Genomic DNA, 21,030 nt, shown 5'->3' with positions numbered 1-21,030 from the left:
TATATTTATATTATGAGTCACTAACATGCAAATATGTAATGACGTTATTACGTCGTTATCACAAACTAATAACAAAAGAATGCTATTGTGTATACAGTTTATTATTGAGATCTTACAGCGATGTGTTGAATAACTTACATACTTGCATTTGGGTGCTATGGTTATTCATAAGTGATAAAAAAATGTATTATGCTTGTTTGTTTTGAGCTATGCTTGATGCATTCGTGAATTCATAGCGATGCTTCAAGCATTGCTTATTGGGAACTATTGGGCATTTAATCCTTTATTTGTAGATTATCATTATCATACTAAATTAATTTTAACATGTTTCAACCATTAACTGCGTAAACTAATTAATAAGTATCCGTACATATTTTTTTTATTAACTGGGCCACAAAACCGAAGAAATGTCGCGGCGCGAATGCCTGATAGCCTCCCCGTACTTTTTTTTTATCAAATTTCTATTATATGAAATTTATCCGTACACCAGTCATTTCAATCCGAGTTCATGGTTTATCGCTTTTGTTGAATAGCTGCATATTCTGCCGGTACCCCTTCTCATGTTCTCCGTTTGATGGATTCCGTAAAACACCTCGTATATATATTCCATGATATGCAATATTCCTCATTCTCTAAGTGCGACAACGTATGTAAAATGTGATATTAGAGGCCGGTGCCGGCACGCGGCAGCGCAGCGGACCCATTCCGTGTTAAACAAGTTGGCTAACTGAAGAACATATTTAACCAAAATGTAAAGAAATTCTTCCGATACTGTCTCTGTATTCGACTGTCTTGATCCGCACGAACGACCATACAAACCGATAATTTTGCATGAATGTACAAAAAAGCTATCGATTTTTATTTCCTTTCGTTGTTACGTTCGTCTCGTCAGCCAACATGTAGGACAATGAATGTCTCCTCAAATTAAGCTATGGAGCTCGCGATTGGGGCTACTGTGTAGTCGGACCATGACATTTTGATCGATACTAACATTCTGTTTTCTCTCTTCTCGTTAACCCGGCTAGGTGAGTGCTAACGGCGCGGAGGAACTAACCGGAGACGCGGCCGGCCGCCCCACCCGCGGCCCCACACGCCGCGTAACATATTCATCGGAACATCGACCACTATGTAGCTATAGCTGTTGGGCCTTTCACGTTAACATATACTATGTATTATAATAGTCTAACTATTAACATTTTATATGCCTGTTATGTTTATAACATGATGAACTTTATTAACAATTTATATTTTTTTTAAATGGCACACGCCATCGACTATATTTACTTTGTAATTTGTATTTCTGTTGTCGCTTTATCGTGTTGTTGTTGGCACGAGTGTTAGTGTAGGCCACCCAAACTTTCGCGGCGCTAAATGTGTGATGCACTTGGTAGATATGCAAGGTGTTAAAGCCTTAAACATTTGTTATAATTGTATGAATGTAATTTTTTTTAAATAGAAGGTCTTCCCGACAACTGCTGACTATCCTAAAATTCAGCAAAATATTACCTTAACACTTTGCATATAAGTCTTAATTTTCACGGATTTTTCTCTATAATTTGATTACCCGATTATAGTCACCAGGCAGCATGTTTAGCGTCGTCGTCAAATCAATTACACTTACTATATTGATTTGATTTAATCATTGTATTTGCAGAATGAGTTTTGAGTTGTTGAAAGAAAATCCTTTTTAGAGTAAACTGCTAAATATGAATGTCACCATTCTGTCAATTTGTTATTTCACACAATTATTTTAAGTGTAACATTGACTATTGAATACGCTGGCCAAATTTTAAAGATGGCGTTCAACTTACATTATTTTTGCTGTACAGTGTATTGGATAGTCAATAGTCCGCTTAACATTTCTTGTCTAAAGAGACTTCTTCACAATAATCACAGTGATTTTTAGTTTCAACAAAATCTTGGTTAAAACTTCATATTATAGACCATTAGAAAATGTTTTATTATAAGTACAAAGTTGAACTTTGATGGAATGCAGCACTGTTTGAAGAAACCCCACCAAAATCTTTGGTAGGAAATTAAAAATTCAAGATGGCGGTCCTACATTATTTTCGTCATAATTATGTAAGTATATGTTGTTCTATAAAAATATCTTCAAATCGTCGCTTTATAAATTTATATTGGACTGATATTGGAATAAAATCTAAAATAAGGTTGTTTTTCACACATTTATTGACTTGTTTTTAGCAATGTATTACAACTAACCATAGAATCAAAATTTTATAATAATAATAATGCATTCACTCACTCACACAATTTTGAAATTTACATGTCGATTTTCCATATTTTTTGTATCTAATTAATTTTAGCAGAGCTTCGACGCAATTCTGAGGTGTCTAAATGTAATATGTATCCATAATATACCAGCAAGAACTGAAAATGGTAGTAGACGCCATTTTGTAAAATCGTACCAATAGGTACGAGTGATGTGTCCCTTTTTTGAATCGTGAAATCAAAGCATATTGTTATTATACAGAAGATTTATATCACTATAGCATTCAGAAATTACATGAAGTCTTCCATAAAAAAAAAATCTTTTCGTCAGTCAATAACTGTGTGAATGTATTCTTCTAAGAGATATATTTATAACAATTATATTTTGCTATAAGTGCTTATAATTTATAGATAACAAATTAAATATTTGTGCATCCCAAGTGCCTTAATTAATGTACAATATTTTTCACTTTTTGTGGTTCTATAGATATTGTTAAATGCTTAAAAGTTAAGATAGAAGAGATTAAATTATTGTTAACTTTACTATAAATGTTAATATACTTTATGTCGTGCGTCGGTTTCGAAATATTCTAATGTAAGGATTTAATGTCCAAATGCTTAAGAGCAAGCGCTGTATCATGCTGTCAAATTATGGAAGCTCATTTGAGACTGGTCTTTATGAAGTTATTAAAGCTACGACCGGTTATGAGAGAACCATTACTGTGCTGGGGCGTGGGTCAAGTTTCATCGTTAACTGGTCATTGCCTTAAAATCTAAATTGTTCCAATACAATGAGTTCTTCGGTAAATATGTATGAATGAAACAGTGTCTGCTCTTAGTTTAGATTATTATTTTTAGATTTTTGATAGTTTTGGAAAGCATATTATTATTATTATAAGTACTTTTGTTAAAATCTCCAACAGAATCTCTGGGAACATCTATCTCAGCAATAGATTTATATCGATGTCAATTCTATTGGATCAATTTCTATAACCAGGAATATTGCAAACAAATAAAGGTATTTTACATTTCGTTTCAGTTCTTTTAATAACTTTCGCAATTGTACGTTCATCGGAAATGACATCGTTAACTATCTATTTCTATCAACATCTCACATATTGTCGAAGAAAATCTCGGTTATCTACAGATCAAACTTAGTAACTAGGGCAAATTATCTACCTTCAAGTTTAAGTGTTATGTAAATAGGTTTCATAGATTTTTGTTTAGAAGGCAATATTTTAATTCATTAACTACAATAACTTCTAGTGCAATAGAAATGTTATTTCTAATTTAATATTTTATTAAAGAAAATAACTCTTATTTTTTAACTTAGACCGATAAAAAATAAATGTTTAAGAGCTATCGCTGTATCACGCTGTCAAATTACGGAAGCTCATTTAACACTGGTCGTTCTGAAGTTATTAAAGCTTGGACCGGTTATGAGAGACATCGCTGTGCTGCAGCATAGATCAAGTTTCATAAATAACTGGTCAACGCCTTGACTCTAAAAAAAAAACAATACAGAGCGCTCTTCAGTAAACACATGATTTGAGAATAATCAAAAGTAAAGACGTTTAAATTGAATTTTATATTTTACCAGTTTTGTTCGTTTGTTACCTACCACCAGTCCAACTGCGTAATTTGAAACGTAAAATAACGTAGTTTTTTTAAGCTTTATAATTATTTTTTGTTGGTCTGAGAAAAATAAAGGTTATTTTACAGAATATAATATGATAGAGATCTGAAATTGAGATTATGGTAGATATTAACATGGATGTTTGGTTTATAAATCAATTTTAATTTAGGCATATTAGAGTACAAAATTATGATATTGGACTAAGATGTGTTAATTGAATATCAAATCAAGGTGCTTTCGGCAAATTCAAAAGATATTTTGTTGGTTGAAATTGAAAATCTTTTGCTCTATTTTTATATTACTTATATTTATTTTTCCAATATACTTTTCTTCCCAATAGTTTAAGTCCAAAAGGTAACATCGATTTTAAAAAAGCTTACCAGATAACAGTTGTCTTACTTTCGTTAGTTTTTCAATTTGTGTGTTTATATTAAATGTAACAGAAATAGGATCATAATTAAATAATACTTGTTGTCTATACTGACTATCTAAAATCGTATTTGATAATCCTCACATACATAAACGAGAAATTTGCTTTCAAGTTGTTATCACTCCGTCCATGTTTCATATGTAAGTACTTAATTTGTTGGTCTCCCACTCATATGGTAAGAATTTAGACTCGAAATGCTGTAATTTTGCGTTAACAAGTACTGTTATTCATTTGATTTCTCCTCGAATAAGGGTTGGAATATTCTTGCTTTTTTCATCAGTAGTTTTATTTATTTTTTTAACGGCATAATGTGCTCTTCAGATTTTGGTCGAATCGATCCATTGGTTTATTTTCATTGTCTATTTAATAAAGACATAATTCTGTGTAATCCTATCATTTAAAGAAAATAACTCAATCTTATCACACATTTCTGTTTGCACAATTTTTTTTTATATACAAAACAAATGCTTTTAGTGACATTTTCGTATTAAAACCTGCGTAACTGTACAAAATATTACTACCTTTTTTACAAAATAAAGCATTTAACTATAAAATTAGGATTATGCCATAGAACATCTACTTATTTAAAATGTACCAACAATGTTTGTAGATGAGTGAGTAACGTACAAAATTTAGTAATTATGGTCTGCTATCTAATAGTTATTGTTTGCTATTGCCCTGTAGTTCTTATAGACACTCAAAATATATTTCAAACTAAGGCCGCTAAACTTCTGACAAATAAGGCCGTTTTCGTGGAGTTTCATTAGATAAAATCAGAGTGAAATACAACACTCGAAGAACGCCCTTTTTTATAGATATTTTATTTAAATTGAAAATTAAAAACATTTAATTACTTGTGTTAGATTATGACGTGCCTCTGTTTTTTTTTTCGATATCTAGATAATGTAATAGATAACGAGATGGCGGAGGACTGAGGTAGTACTACGGGGAAATAGTGTTTTTTATTTATATATGTTTCATAGCAATAAAAATATTATAATGTTTTTTTGAAACATGTTTAGTGCCATCAGCAGGCTTTGCACATCATTGTTTTTTTTTTATTAATTTGTATTTGTACTTATTAATGTATCTACATTATGGCAATTCACTATTCAAGTGCCTTTAAAAATGAACTTGTACATAAGTTATTATTTTTCAATGAAGTATTATGAAGAATAACGGATTCTTACAATTTTAGTTTTCCAAAAACAAAATAGATATACTTTTATTGATTTAGTTAAGTGAGATTGTGCATATTATGTCTGTTTTGATGTGTGTTTAAGATTGATTTGGCTGTAGTAAATATTTGGAAAATATTAAGCTTGTTTTCTTTACTCCTTACCACCTAATTGGTTATTTTTCTTGATATCTGCGCTTTAAGGTCCGCTCAGATGTACGCGTAATTCGCTACTGCTGTGGGTAGTAAAATCCGAGTGGGCATGCGATCTATCTTACTGTTCAAACCAATAAGGCTGCTAACAGATTGACAGCATGTTTGCAGTTGATGCGCGAAGTCGTTATCAACTTCATGCCGTCGAGGTCTCAGCTGCATGAAGTTGCTTACCTGTTACCAGCCTAAGCAGATATTGCTACCACCAAAGGCTAACCACTATGCTGCCCTTCTTGTGATAAGTGTCGCAACATATTTTGCAAGTAAAAAGTGTAAATTCCGCTGATAGTGCTTAACAATTAACCTGTAACTAAATAAATAACATAAAAAAAAGATTAGGCTCAATTATAAAAAATATTGCGGCGGAATGGAATGGAAGCGAATTTTTGTAACGAAATTGTACATAGCGTAATGAACTTTTCCGGGGTCAAGAGCGCGACAAGCTTGACACTTAAGATTTAAACCTAACTACCTTAGAATAATAACGCATAGAAACCTAGTCCACACACGCTAAGTGAGGCAAATTGAAGCGCGCCAAAAGGGCCTACATGACACGAGCGGGCGGGCCGTCATTGCTCAAGGTCAATTTGCACCACGAACAGATCAAGAATTTTAGCTAAAAATGACGAAATGTGCGGTAAATGAGTGTAAAAATACGTCAGACAAACGTAAAATAGATACTAACATCACATTTCACAAGGAAGTCACGCGTTTCAACTTGTATTTTTATATAAATATTCACTAAAACCGAAAATTAACCTACTACTAAAACTAGCCTACATGAATTTGATTTTTACCTCACTTGTGACAGTTCGTTTGATATGAAACTATCATTCTATGCGTTATTATTCTAAGCCAACTACATGCCGCTTACGATAAGAACGGTCCAAAGTACAGTGTAAAGCTTGTCGTGCTCTTGACTGTACAAACTAGATACGACCCAAAAACCACGTCGCGCGTCTTCCGCGGATCTTTCGAGAATGCTCGCGTATTCGCGAGAATTCCGCAGCTGCCGTCGGCGACGCCTGGCGTGTCCGCGAGAAGTGGCGCGAAGGCAGGTGCAGTGTGACGTCAAACGTCGACGACATACTACAAGATATACGTCGATTACGTTAGTTATTATAAGGATTTAAGGGAAAGAGTATGGGCAGCAAAACTTTCTTCATTTTAACCCGTTTACCCTCACTGAATAAGACCACACTACAACCGTGCGTAACGTGCAACCTCAATAAATTTAACATTTCACTGTTTGGACGTCATAATCCCAAATGACTTCTTCTATAATGTCAACAAATCGTCATTGACCTGGGTCTGCAGAACTTCATACAAAAACCCGGGCGGCGCAAACCACGCGGTATTATTTTGCTATCCACTGCGGTAGCGAATATCGCTTCTTTATTCTATTGATTAGTGAATTATAAAGGAAAAACACACATCGAATGCTCTGGTTTGATTTCGTATCAATCAAAGCATTTTTCGTAGACTGTACCTACAAGAGCACGTCAAGCTAGACACTTTGTACTTTGGACCGTTCTTACCGTAAGCGGCATAGAGTTGGATTTAAATCTTAACTGTCAAGCTTGCTTCTGTCGGACTTTATATTATTTATAATGTAAATTTTATCTCTTTGGCATTTATTTTTGATGACAAACTACTATTTATTATTTAGCTACTGTCTGCGCCATCTAGGATTTGTTAGCTGTACTATTACGTCAGATATTCTCTAAGAAGGCTAGAGTCGGTAACATTCTAAAACTCCTTTTAATTCAACTATTTTCCGGTAGATGGCGCAAACAAGTTTCACAGATTTGAATGTGGAACAATAATGTGAAATTAAAGAAAACTGAAAAAAAAAATAATATAACCGTTCTTTGCATCTCCGATGCTTAAAAGCTAAAAATTGGAAAGTAAATCAAACTTATAAATAATATTAAGTACCTACTTAGGGTTGGGTCATCAAAAATATCCATTTCAAGTTTTTCTCCTAAATTTTTGCTTTACATTTGGAAATTATACAAACTGATAATTTGCAGAAAAAATAAAATCAATTTCTAAATTGTTCTAGAAAAAAAAGAAATTGGTATTTTTTCACATCGAGAAAACTCAAATAAAACTTTTGCGTGAATAAATTACCATACGGTAAAATGTAGTAGGTACTTAGATTAAAGCCTTCTCTGCCGTCGTAACGAAAAAAGGCACAACTATGCGTACTTTACACAGTTAGTTGTAGCAGTATGGCTCCTTGTGAAAGAGTTCGTCCTGAGTAGTAGGTACTGCCACCTTACCTATTTCTGCTTACCTATTTCAGTATATATAGGCATAGATATTAAAATTATATACTAAAGCGTATTGAAGTTTATTTAATAATTTACCTACTACCCTAAACCGGTTTCTAGCAGAGTAGAGCATAATGCATAATGTGTGCAGTAAAGCTCCTTGTGGAATAGTTCGTCCAGGGAAATACTGCTACCTTACCAATTTCTGCCGCCAAGAAGTAATGTGTGCAGTCGGTTCGGTTTTGAAGGGTGCTGGTGAAATCATGGGACTTGTCAACTTATGTCTCAGGGTGACGGGCGCAGTGGCAGGGTCGCTCACATTTTGTGGCACCGCAACTGTTGTGGAAGCATGTCGCTTACCACCAGGTGCACGACTTGTTCGTCTTCTTATCATAAAAAATATATAGTGCTGGTACAGGGTACATAACTCAAAAATGATGGGATAGAGAAAACACGATTTGAAAATTAAAAAAAAAAACTGAATGAATCTTATTGAGAATAATGAGATTATTTTAATTTATACATAATAATTAGTTATCTACTTAAAAACGAGAATATAAATTAATTGGTTCCATTCAGTATTTTTTTGAAATTTGAAATCATATTTTTTACGATTCGATCAATTTTGAGTTACGACTAAACGACTCTAAATTTGAAAACATCGTAATTCCGTTTTTAGATGAAGTCCCTTTTTTACTCATCAAGCGCAATATCGGGCAATTAAAGCTTAAAATATAATTTGTTAACGTTCTTTTAGTTATAAAATAAAGGTGTAACCATAGATTGTCATATATTATTTCTAGTAATTGTGTTTTTGCACCTACTCAAAAGTTTACGTTAATGGAGGTTTTTTTTTTTTTTTTTTTTTTTTTATAAAATATAGGTGCGCATTTGACCTCCATCTCACCTGATGGAAAGTGACGATGAGGTCGACGATGGAGCATGCACACCTAAATAATGCCTATTCACTCTCGCCTTGAAAAGGTCCAAGTTATAACGTTCAGGGAACAAGTCTGCAGGCAGGGAATTCCACTCCATAGCCGTTCGCCATATAAATGTGGAAGCGTAACGCTTCGTGCGAATCTTTGGAATATCCACAACATAGGGGTGGAACCCAAGCCTACGCCTAGTCCCCCGGTGATGGAAAGGGGAAGGCGGAATTAAATCATGTAATTCCATCGCACACTCTCCGTGATATATCCTGTAAAATACCGATAAGCAGGCAACTTTACGGCGGTGTTCAAGGCTCTGCAGCTTCGCCTCCACTAATTCCGAGTCACCTATAAGCCTCTTGGCACGGTTGTCAATTGAATCCAAAGTGGCCAGTTGATATGTCGCAGAGCCATCCCAAAGGTGGCAGCAGTACTCCATGCACGATCGGACTTGTGCTTGGTACAGCTGGAGCAACTGTCCCGGTGTAAAGTACCGCCTCACCCTGGAAAGGATCCCAAGCTTCCTTGCTGCATTTTTGGCCGTGGATTCAATGTATCTGCCGAAGTTCAAATTGGACGACAGGTCCATTCCAAGTAGCTGGAGACAATCGGCTATCGGTATGGATATATCACGAAAAGTCGGAGTCAGCTCAAAGGGACTCCGTTTTGTGGAGAATAGACACGCCTGCGTTTTGGTAGCGTTAAATTTGACAAGATTGGCATTGCCCCAATCGGAGACTGCCTGGAGTGTCAAATCTAAACGGCTAACCATGGACTCTCGACAAGACTGGATTTCCTCTCCACTGACCCTTGCATTGGTCAAGTACCTATCTACAACTGTGCTGTCATCAGCATACGCAAAGGTACCTGGAATTAACATATCATTGATATGCAGCAGAAAGAGAGTTGCAGACAGTACGGAACCCTGAGGAACTCCGGCATCTATCGCCATATGTTCGGAAGAGTAGCCTTCTAAGACCACTCGAATCGAACGTTCGCTCAAGAAATCCGAGATCCAATTGCAAAGGTCAGTGGGAAGCCCATAAGAGGGAAGCTTGCTTAAAAGGCTTGCGTGCCAGACCCTGTCAAAGGCTTTAGAAATGTCCAAAGACACTGCAAGTGCTTCGCCTTGCTTTTCTATAGCCTCGCTCCATATGTGACAGGCATACACAAGAAGATCCCCAGTAGATCGCCCTCGTCGGAATCCGTACTGGCGATCACTGAGGAGATCGTTGTCTTCAAGGTACGATAGGAGACGGTTGTTGAGTACACGTTCCATAGTCTTGCAGAGTATGGAGTGACTGAGATAGGTCTATAGTTGACAGGGTCAGCTCTGCTTCCCTTTTTTGGTACAGGTTGCACGTTTGCAAGCTTCCACGACCTGGGAACTACACCAGTCTCAAGTGAGAGGCGGTACAGGCGTGTGAGAACAGGAGACAACTCAGGTGCACAGTTACGCAGGACTATTGCTGGAATTCCATCTGGCCCGCTAGCTTTATTCACGTCTAGATTTCGCAGAGTTCTAAGTACCTCTTTTTGGCGTATGCGAACTGGCGCCATAGTGCAGCCAGCCTGAGGTAAAGTAGGTGGTAGGGTCCCTGCGGCATCTAGACGCGAATTTTCTGCAAAGAGTGAGGCAAAGAGATTCGCCTTCTCTTCCGCAGTATGAGCCAGCGAACCATCCGGCCTCAGCAGAGGTGGCAAAGATGGGCGACAAAAGTTCGATTCGACCGCTTTGGCCAGGGACCAAAAGGATTTGCTGCCTGCTGGGTAAGAGGCAAGCTTGGCTCCTATGCGGCGCACATGGTCGAACTTGGCCCTACGTAACATGCTTTTGCACTTCTTGGCGGCCTTATTAAAAGCTTTCTTCATGTTCTGAGTACTCGGAGTTTTGCGTAGTCGAGCATCTGCCCAAGCTTGGTACGCGGACTGTTTACGTGCTTCAGCACAACTACAATTAGCGTTAAACCATGGACGAGCTTGGGGTCCATTGGGTACATCAGAGTATGGAATGTAATACTCCATACCCAAACGCAAGACCTCGACTACAGCATCAGCACAGCTCGACGAGTCTCCTGAAGTAAAGCACGCCTGCCAGGGATATGACGCAAAGAAATGGCGCATTTCGTCCCAATCTGCTAACTTGTATCGCCACACCCGTCTCATACCACTAGGGCCCTGATCGGGTGGGGAGTATACGGATACAGTTTTCACCAGACAATGGTCGGAAGTACCCAGTGGGGCCTCCACAACCACAGAGTATCGGTCCGGATCAGTTGTCAGCAGAAGGTCCAAGCAATTAGCCGTATGGGATTCAACATCTGGTATCCTAGTGGCGCCACTGACAAGCTGGGATAAGCTTAGCGTTAACGCAAGTTTACGCGTCTCTCTCCCAGCGTGATCGGTCTTCTGGTATGGGAACAACCATTCTTGATGGTGTGCATTAAAGTCCCCCAGAATGACTAGTTGCGCCGCTGGGTACCTATGCTGAATCTCATCAGACGTCTCACTTAGATATTGGAACAGCTTGGTCGTCTCCTGATCTCCACTGTGCGATCGGTAAACACAGCAGTACACTATTTGTGTAACTCCTGTGTCAACCAGAAGCCATAAAATTGAAAAACTCGGTGCCTCAAGGTTCTTGAGACGCTTGACACAGATGTCATCGCGAACGTACACACAGACTCCGGCACGAGGTACGAACCTGTGCTCCAGAGTATACCCGGGGTAGCTGAGGTACGCTGCGTCAGTCGGACATCTGATCTGCGTCTCTGTGAGGAACAGCAGCTGCGGTTTGTCGGTTTCAAGGTGGTAGTGGACCGAATCGAGATTTGAGTGCAGACCTCGGATGTTAGTGAGGTGCACTTTTAGTGGGAGGACGTGCAACCGCTGTGTATACTTTTTTCCATTTTTAAAGTTTTTCATTCTGTTTTGGAGAAGTGAATAGGCAGGAGGAAGGCAGTTGAACGAGGCACTGCGTCGTGTTCAACCAAGCAGCAGACTCATACTGCCACACGAGGTTACAATCGGCTTGGAGACCGCGGGGACGCCCGAACCCCCCCGGAGATGGCCACCTGGTCCTCCCTTCCGGTCGCCAACCGGCAAGGTGGAGCATTCCGGGATTTTTCGTTGGGTGGCGGGGCAGCCTTTCACGGGTGGCTTTCCCGCTACTTGGGCCCCCAACTTCCCACGGTCGGCCAGCGGTGCACCGTGCTTCGGATCCCGCTAGCCTCCAGAACCGAGTGCTCAGTGTGGCAGTACAAGCAGCTACAACTCGCCGTCAGACGCAATGCAACTGTTCAGACCCGACCTCCAAATGGCAACTCCCGAACACGAGTCGGAACACGGTAAAAACCATTTGGCGACTCGACTGCGTCGGGAGGGTGGTGACTAGCCACGGCCGAAGCCTACCACCAGTAGTTATTGCTCTTTAGCACCACCCAGGGGTCACTTGTAGGGTCTCAAGGGTAAACCTACGGAAGCGAGCAACATCAACCCCCAAATTTTGAGGTTATGAGGTTTACGAATTTAGCCAACGAAATTCAATTCTATCATGCTTATGATAACGTCCAAAAGTAGTGTTCGTTTTGTTTTTGAATCGTATACATAGGTTCTGCCAATTTAACTGTAATATAACGACAAAACAGATTTTGCGGAAGACGTACGCGATCAAACTGCTACAAGTTCATTTTGTAGCCAGTTTAAAGTTTAACTGGAGGCAATTTGAAATTTTGCAACGGCTGGAAATGGAATTTTAAATTTGCCATCGCGTGTTTGCGTTGTTTGTACGAGAAGGCGCTTCGTTGTTAGCTGTCATGCTTTTGAAATTTTCAAAGCATTTGTACATGTTTGCAGTCGACTAAGTTTCTTACGCATTAAAGTTGTTTCCAAAGTTGTTCAACTGCATTGATAAATTTGCATCTGTAACTGCATTATATGATTACATTGATTTATATGCATGAGTCCGTAAAATGATCCATAATTGGGATGTTTTTTATTTTTCGTCATTAATAGTGCTGGTAATAAATCATCGTCACTTGGGCTATAAAACTCTGAATACTTACCTGAGATATACTAGAGCTGCTATGAGATGATCTATGAACTGAAAAGCCGAAATTTTCATCGTATGATTTTTAGATGTCATTAAATCAATTTATTGTCACTCTGCAAAAACAGTTCTGTTTTGTTGAGTACAATTATTATTGACACAGGTACTGATTTCGACTCGGTAATTTTTTATACAATAGTCTAATTTCCAAACTATTAAACTATTAAGGTAAACTTGTTACCATTAAGGTACGTTTATGAAGTTATTATGGTGACATGTAAGTATTTTTAACAGACTTCAAAAAGGAGGAGGATGTGATACATTCACATCTCATTGCGACTGTATTTTTTCTGTGTGTTCACGATTACTCCGGAATTACTTTTGAGAACCGATATTGATGATTATTTTTTTGTTGGAAAGAGGGTACGTTCGTATTGATTTAAATTTGAAGAAAATATTCCACCTCTAAAGGTGGCAAACTAGGGGATGCATCCGGTTTCGCGCACTTTCCGGTAGCCGATTGAAATAAAACTTGGCAAAGCAGTAGTAGATATGATTCCACGAGCTTTTGAGGTCTTTTTTTATAAAAATGTTACAATTATCTAAATATCCGGTTCGAGTGCTATCCTTTCCTTGTGTTCTCATATGTTGTCATGTTTTTATTTAAACTAGAAAACTGTTTTTCTAATTACTGTATAAGAAATTCAGAATTTCATAGGGAGATATTAATAACTATGCAGATAATTTCCTTGAAATTTAGGTAAATATAGTGCTCGTATTCCGATTTCTGATCGTTATTATTACAGCGGAGTTAGTTATTACTTGACTGACAAATGGCATATTGCGTAAATTTTTAAAGAGATATGTAGATGCGTGTGTGGATAATTGTCGATTATATGGCCCTATCAATTTAATGTAGGCGTTTGGTCTATTTCTTCATAGATCATTAGATATAGGTACTGGTTACATTTTAGAACGTATGTGTCGGCAACATTTAATTTTTTTTAATCGTTGCCATTAAGTGAAAAGTGGAAGGACAGTCGCCGCCAAATGCTTTCGAAACTTTTTCCGAAAGCCTTGTACTGATTTAGTCCAGTTTACTCTCGATGTTTTCATCTTTAGTAGTAGTAGTAATAGTTTCTATTGAACGAGTTCGTCCATGGAAGTACTGTCACCTTAATTATATCAGCCATCAACGAGTAATGTGAACATTACTGCATTCCAGCTTTGAAGGGTAAGGAGTACTGGTCTTACTTATCAACCTATGTGTCATGGTGACTAGCGTAGTGGCAGTGCCCCTCAGACCTTTGCGATTTAAAACTCTGAGTGGCACTGCAACTGTCATGGACAGGCGTGTCGCTCATCAACAGGCGCTCGACATGTTCATTGTGACAATACCCTGAGACTGAGTCTTACTTTAGTAGCAGTAGAGCTTCTTGAGAAAGAGTTCGTTAAGGGCAATACTGCCACCTTACCTATTTCTGCCGCCAAGCAGTAAAAGCTGGTGAAATTACAGGCACATGGGACTTGTCAACTTATATATTATTTATTATTATTATTATATATTATTATCTCAGGGTGACAGCGTAGTGTTAGTGCCCGTCAGATCTTTGCGATTTAAAGTTCTGAGTGGTACTGCAACTGTAATGGATAGGCTTGTAGCTTACCATCAGGCGGACAACTTGTTCGTCCCGTCACTTGAGGTTATAAAAAGAATCTGCTTTTGTAGTCGAATATTTAAACGTTCACGACTTTGACACGTTAAGTACACAGCCTATTTATAAACATAATGTCAAATATGAACGAATATCAACCTCATAACGTATACTCTATGGAAGAAGATCCGAAAATCTAACTTGAAGATATAGGAGCCGATAACTTGCATTTGGCCTTGAAGGAAACCGTGTAGCCGCGTAACACAACGAAATCATGCACCGTATTGTACAGTGAATGTTGCGGGCAACTAGGGTTAAAGGCTGAGGGGAAGCTAGTCGTTAAATTGCATGCAGGGAGACGTCTCAAGACGCCTGTGCATTCTTATTGCCGCAGTACATCGAAAATCGGCGCATAAATCTTGCACACCTGCAATAACGTACAATCGAAATAGGTAGATTTTGTTAAGAAACTTTGTGTTTCTTTTTGAACAAATACTTTAGTCATAGTAAGCTGCGTAATCTAGACTTTGGTATTGGTCCAACCATCATAATTTTTTGCTGGTATTTAATGAAGGTTCTGTAGAAATCGATTTTGTGAGTGATACCTATTGGTTGAAGGTCTAACAAAAGTCAATTTTTACTTATAAAAGATTACTCAAAGCATACTTGCTTAATGTTCAGCAATCTCAATGTGGCTGTTGATGTGTCGGGGTCGTCTACATATTGTTAATTTTTAAACGTTTATTAAAATTTTATTAAATTGTTCACCATCCGAACTTTATTTTTAAATACCTAGTGACGTGATAAGATATTTATAAAATTGTTATTTGCTATTACATAAACATACACAACTATATTTAATTTACAATGTTATTTACAATTGAAATGTTTATTCATGTTTTATGAAATTAATTTCTTATACAATAATACGCATTTTAACTCATGCATAATATGTAAATGATAACTTCATTAATTGTACACACGCCAGCACATCAATCTACACATTGACATATCTTGTTCCGTTGTAATGGAGGCGATTTTCGAACAAAAATGTGTAGTGTGATGTGCCGTTGTCCGTACTTTAATGGAATAAACTGCTCATGTTTTGTGTTTAAAGTTATAATATGTGCTTGTTTCATTCAATGTTTTAGTGTGAATCTGTGACGGCTACTATGTTCCGTGTCACGTGTGTTCTGTTGCCGGATCCGCTGAAAATCAGCATCGTAGCACTTTAAGTGAGACGACGACATGCTGAGTGGGTCACGGTTTCCTCGGCAGCACAGCACACGCGCTTTATATTCTACATGTAGAATATGTGTGCTGTATATCCGATAATTTGAATTATTCTATTTTTTTCTGGAAATATTTCTGACAGACTTTTTACCAGGGGTGCACGAAAAGAACCTCCCCATATTACATACAATTCCTTTCCTGTACATCTGACGTGTCTTGGGCCCACTTGGCAAGTATTTTACGCCGAGTGACAAATCTTTTCACCACAATATTGTCCACTATGGCAAGCATTATAAGGTATGACATCGTTAAAATAAGTAGCACTTAGGAAATGAAACTATTTTTCCGGATTTAAATCGCGTATATAAACTATTATTATTATTTATAAAGAGTGATTATAATCATCAATACTAGCCAGTTGTTGTAAAATGGAAATGGTAAAGAGAAATCTTGCCAAACTTTCATGTCATATGTACCTATATAGATGCGTCTAAAGTTGCAGAAGTACCTATTATTTATTTCACTAATTATTTTAGTTTATTGTAGCATTAATTAATCAGTTCTTCAGTTTAGTGCGTGGAAAATACTTTTGTGTTAGGTATACGCATAGGGACACGGAAGTGAAAGTACTAATACCTGAAAAGTATAGGTATCGGAGGGAAAAGTACTCGATACTAAAAAGGATCGATACTTTTTTGAGTACGATAATTTTAATGCGACACTACTCATGAGTACAGTATCGATAGTTTTGACTCAATACTGTGTCCCACTTAGCGACAGACGGAAGGTTGAATCTCCAAATGCGCATCGGCTTTTATTGATGTAGTCGTATGATCGGCATAGGAGACGTAACGTCAGCTCACCGTCCCACTTGGTGGTAGAGGCAGCCGGCGATCGAGAACGACGATTCTATGAGCTTTCATTAGAGTATCCCACCAGATGGAAGTACCGGAGTGTCACTTATATATGAGCCTATGATTTGACACAAAACAATTTACTTTAACACAGTATATGGCAATTTAGTGAACACATCGATAGCGCGTTATATTTTGATTCGAACGCCATCTAGCGGCAAGTGAAGTTACTAACATTTCTTGTACGTGGTGATACACTTTCAATTAAACCATTTAAACCATTTATTTTCACACACATAATAATAATAATAATAAAAAACTATAAATAATAATAATAATAATAATAATTTACAGAAATGAGGATAAACAATGTATAATTACGCAATTTACTGAATTATTAAAAAAAAAAATTAATGTAAAAAAAAAAAAAATATGTGTGTGACGGACACGAGCTCAGGGAAATGCTGAAATCACTTTGTAGTGATTTCAGCCCTGATTTTCAGCTCGACCCGACCATGGCAGCTCTACGTTGTCGATCACACACACAAATCGCAAACAAACATCAAATATTATTTATGTAATAATAATAATAACAATAATAATAATAAAATGAAATAATAATAACAATGACAATAAACCAACAATATCATTAACAAATCTAAAATTATGAATTATCTTAATTTATTAATTAAATTATCTCAATTCTATACAATTATTTTAAAAATAGTTTCTATAGACATTCCATAGACATCGCACAGAGTCTTATTTTTCATGTATTTTTCCCTTTATTTTGCGTTTCATAAAAGCACTCACTTTTGATCCACCAGCATATTCCTCTTTAGATGCATTTTCAGGCCCAAAAGGGATCTGCGTTCGCGTAAGGGTGGAGGGAGGTTATTCCAGATCTTTGATGCTGAGTACTTGAATGAACCCTTATATCCGGTTGTTTTGTGAGATGGAATTCTTAACAAAGTACCTTTACTTCGCAGATTTCTGTCAGATTCATCTCCTCTCCATTCCAGTTTTTCATATAGATATAATGGTCGCTTCGTGAATACTATTTTGTGAATAAGGCAAGTGAGATGCATGTGTCTGCGCGCTTCCATTTTCAATATTTTGTTATCATTTAAATATGGCGTGACATGCGCCCGTTTAGGTATTTTATAGCAGAAACGGGCACATGCATTTTGTACCCGCTGAATCGCCGCCTTTGCGTTCACCAGAAGTCGCGGACCGTAAACCGAATCACAATAATTGAGTTGGGACAAAACAAGCGATTCCACCAAGATTTTTCTGACCGGTAGAGTCAGATGCTTCCTTATGTTATATAGTAGTTTAAGCCTATAGAAGCAGTTTTTTATTTTAACGTTTAAATGCTCAGCATAACGCAGTTCACTGTCCATCAGCAGACCCAGGTTCCTAACAGTTTTTACTCTTTCTATAGGTATGTCCGCAATGACAAGAGCAGGATCATAGCTGAGAATTTTTTCACACTGAAGTTTTCTACCCAGCACGATACATTTGGATTTAGAAGGATTTAACATTAAAGAGTTTCTGTTTGCCCAGTTCCATATAGAATCCAAATCTTCATTAATTAATTAAAATTATATTCTAAATAAGTACTTCTGCTCAACGTAAGTATAGAAGTTGGATTACATGGTCTAGCATTATTTCGCGATGCTTCGTATGACTACGCATTTCATCTCGTGATTTTCCTTTTACTATGTCTTCAAGAAATCGGCTCGGACCAGCAACAGTCAGGGGTGGAGGGTCATAAAACTATTTCCCCCAACACCATCAACTTCGGGACGCCCTGTATTCTTCACTATGCCTTTTATTTTGTTGTTACTTTTGAATCCTATTCGATTTATACATTGTTTAAAGTTTTGGTTTTACCGTGTGTGTTTGTCACGAATAGTACGAATCCAATTCTTTATAAGAGCATTAAAGTGACTACGGTTCAATAATTTAATTTACGGTGAAAGGCATAAGAGTATCATTAGATTAATTGAATTTTCTTTACTGAAGGAACCTTTTTACAGAAAAATACTTAGAATAGGTTGTTGTGACAAGGCGATATACAATATCCAGCAAGTGGCAAGGTACTTTCCCGGTCACCAAAGGTCACCAAACCTCATTCTGCATAGGTTGATACAGTGTAAAGTAGGCACTAAAAAGTCATTCAAGTATTAATAGGAAATTACTGTTGATAACTTTTGTAATAGTTTATATTAAATCAAATTTATGTTGGAATTTTAAATGTTATGTCCAATGTAAGGACGACTTTATTGTGTTTATATCTTCTGTCTATTCTTCTGAAGAGGGATATACGAAACTTAAAATTTTCCTCCAAAAATCTAATTACAAGAGTGCCCAATTTAATTCTCCCATTTTAACTCTCCAACTGATTAATGTCGTTGGCAATTTTTTTCTCCTATTTCAACGAAAAATTTCCCCCGGGAGTGTATTTCTAATTACACGAGCTAAAATCACAGCTAATTGGGCATTGTTACGGTTTTCCCTTTGCTTTACACAATGATACTGGTAACGCCATCTATAGGCTCTCATTAGTATTAAAATTTATTGTGCGCGTCTATTGTGACCATTGGGACCTTGAACCGAGTTGGAGATCTTGGTTTGAAGGTTGGTGCAAACACGATTACCTTTCCGTGTTCCCTTTACTTGTGAGTTCACTCTTTTCCGCAGTTCTAAACAAGTTATCGAATGTCATGAAAAGTAAATCCCATTTTCTTGAAGCTAAAGTAAAAGTGTAAATACATTAAGTAGGTCTCTATAAAAAAATGAAATTCGATTTCTAAAACAAGCAAACAACAAAACAAAGCAACAAAGCAATTAAACGTGAGTCTCTAGGGGTTACAGTAAAACGCCTCGCTAAAGAGCCTTCAGTACACTAGTAGTGCAGCCTCCGATAACTAGAGGGCTAGCAGCTACTTCCTCTAAAGAATAAGCTTAGATATTTAAAGGGGTGTAACTTTGCCAGTTTCCTGGTTAGGATATCACAGGGCGCGAGCTTGGTTGTAATGTTCTGAATTTCTGATTTTCTTCTTTTTTTCTATATTAAAATAATAAAAGCTTACTGACTTCTGACCTTAAATAACAGTAAAAACTTGCAATTTCTACATATTTTTTCTATTTATTTTTATTTTGACAGTGTATTAGTATTTTTCTTATTATAAGTAATAATAATAACAAATACACTTAACATAGCCCCATACTAGGGAATCCCTGTGTCGCGGGTGCCATGGACACACACATAGACAACCACAAATTACACCCAAACTCTCGAGAAAAATAAATGTAGGCCATACAAATATTTCTCTCGGCACGGGAATCGAATATTATATATTAATAATAGGGGTTAAAGTATGAAATTGCCGATTTGTACTAAAAATTTAAATTGTTTATTTTTTAAATTTTTATCAAATTTATTTAATCAAAATAGTTGCCATTATTATCTATACATTGCTGCCATCTAATGGGAAGGTTATTAATGCCTTTGCGATAGAACTCTGACGATCTAGACTGCACAAACTGTGTGAAAGCATTTTGTACTGCCTCCTGGGAAGAAAACTTCTTGTCACGTAGATAATTGTCCAAATCACGAAAAAAATGGTAGTCCGTTGGAGCAAGGTCTGGTGAATACGGAGGATGACGAATGGTTTCTAACTGCAGTTCCTGAAGGGTCAAAATGGTTTCTCGTGCTGTGTGAGGTCTCGCGTTGTCGTGGAGCAATAATGGTGAAGATCGATTCATGAGTCGGGGCTGTTTTACTGCTAGTTTTGTCAACATGGTTCGGAGTTCGGCACAATAGACATCTGCCGTTATTGCTTGACCAGATCGGAGAAAACTATAGTGAATAACACCATGCTGAGACCACCAAACAGTTACCATTACCTTTTTATTGGTAAGTTTTGCTTTAGGACACTGTTGTGGCATTTGACCTGGGGTCAGCCATTGCATTTTTCTTTTCCGGTTATCATAAAGAATCCACTTTTCATCACATGTTACAATTCGATCCAATATTCCTTCATTTCTGTACCGGTTCAACAAGGCAACACAAGTTTCAACACGCGTTTCTTTCTGCAGATCAGTCAAATCATGAGGCACCCATTTTTCGTATTTTTTTATTTTATTGATTTGACGCAAGTGAGTCAATATTGTGGGTAAGGTAACGTTAAACCATGCCGCTAATTCCTGGGTAGTTTGACTAGGATCGGCTTCCACTATCTCTCTTAATTCATCGTTATTCACCTGTGTCGGTCCTGGGGCGGTCTTCCTCGTGGCTCGTTCTTTAAGTCGAAATTTCCATCACGAAAGCGTTTA

General features: G+C 37.2%; 1 protein-coding gene across 1 annotated transcript in view; it reads left to right on the top strand.

The window, feature by feature from the left end:
• The window catches only part of LOC113225512 (protein held out wings), a 107,661-nt gene extending 106,427 nt beyond the window's left edge, over window positions 1-1,234 (top strand). Inside the window, exon 8 of the mRNA XM_026457828.1 lies at window positions 1,026-1,234. The gene's annotated coding sequence lies outside the window, so the exon portion shown is untranslated. The remainder of the gene's footprint in view (window positions 1-1,025) is intronic.
• Window positions 1,235-21,030: the final 19,796 nt, after the last annotated feature.

This window comes from Hyposmocoma kahamanoa, unplaced genomic scaffold (genome assembly GCF_003589595.1).
Source record: "Hyposmocoma kahamanoa isolate Upper Pololo Valley unplaced genomic scaffold, ASM358959v1 161, whole genome shotgun sequence".
Lineage (NCBI taxonomy): Eukaryota > Metazoa > Arthropoda > Insecta > Lepidoptera > Cosmopterigidae > Hyposmocoma > Hyposmocoma kahamanoa.
Note: the sequence above shows the minus strand (reverse complement) of the source record. Positions and strands in the feature narration are given on the sequence as shown.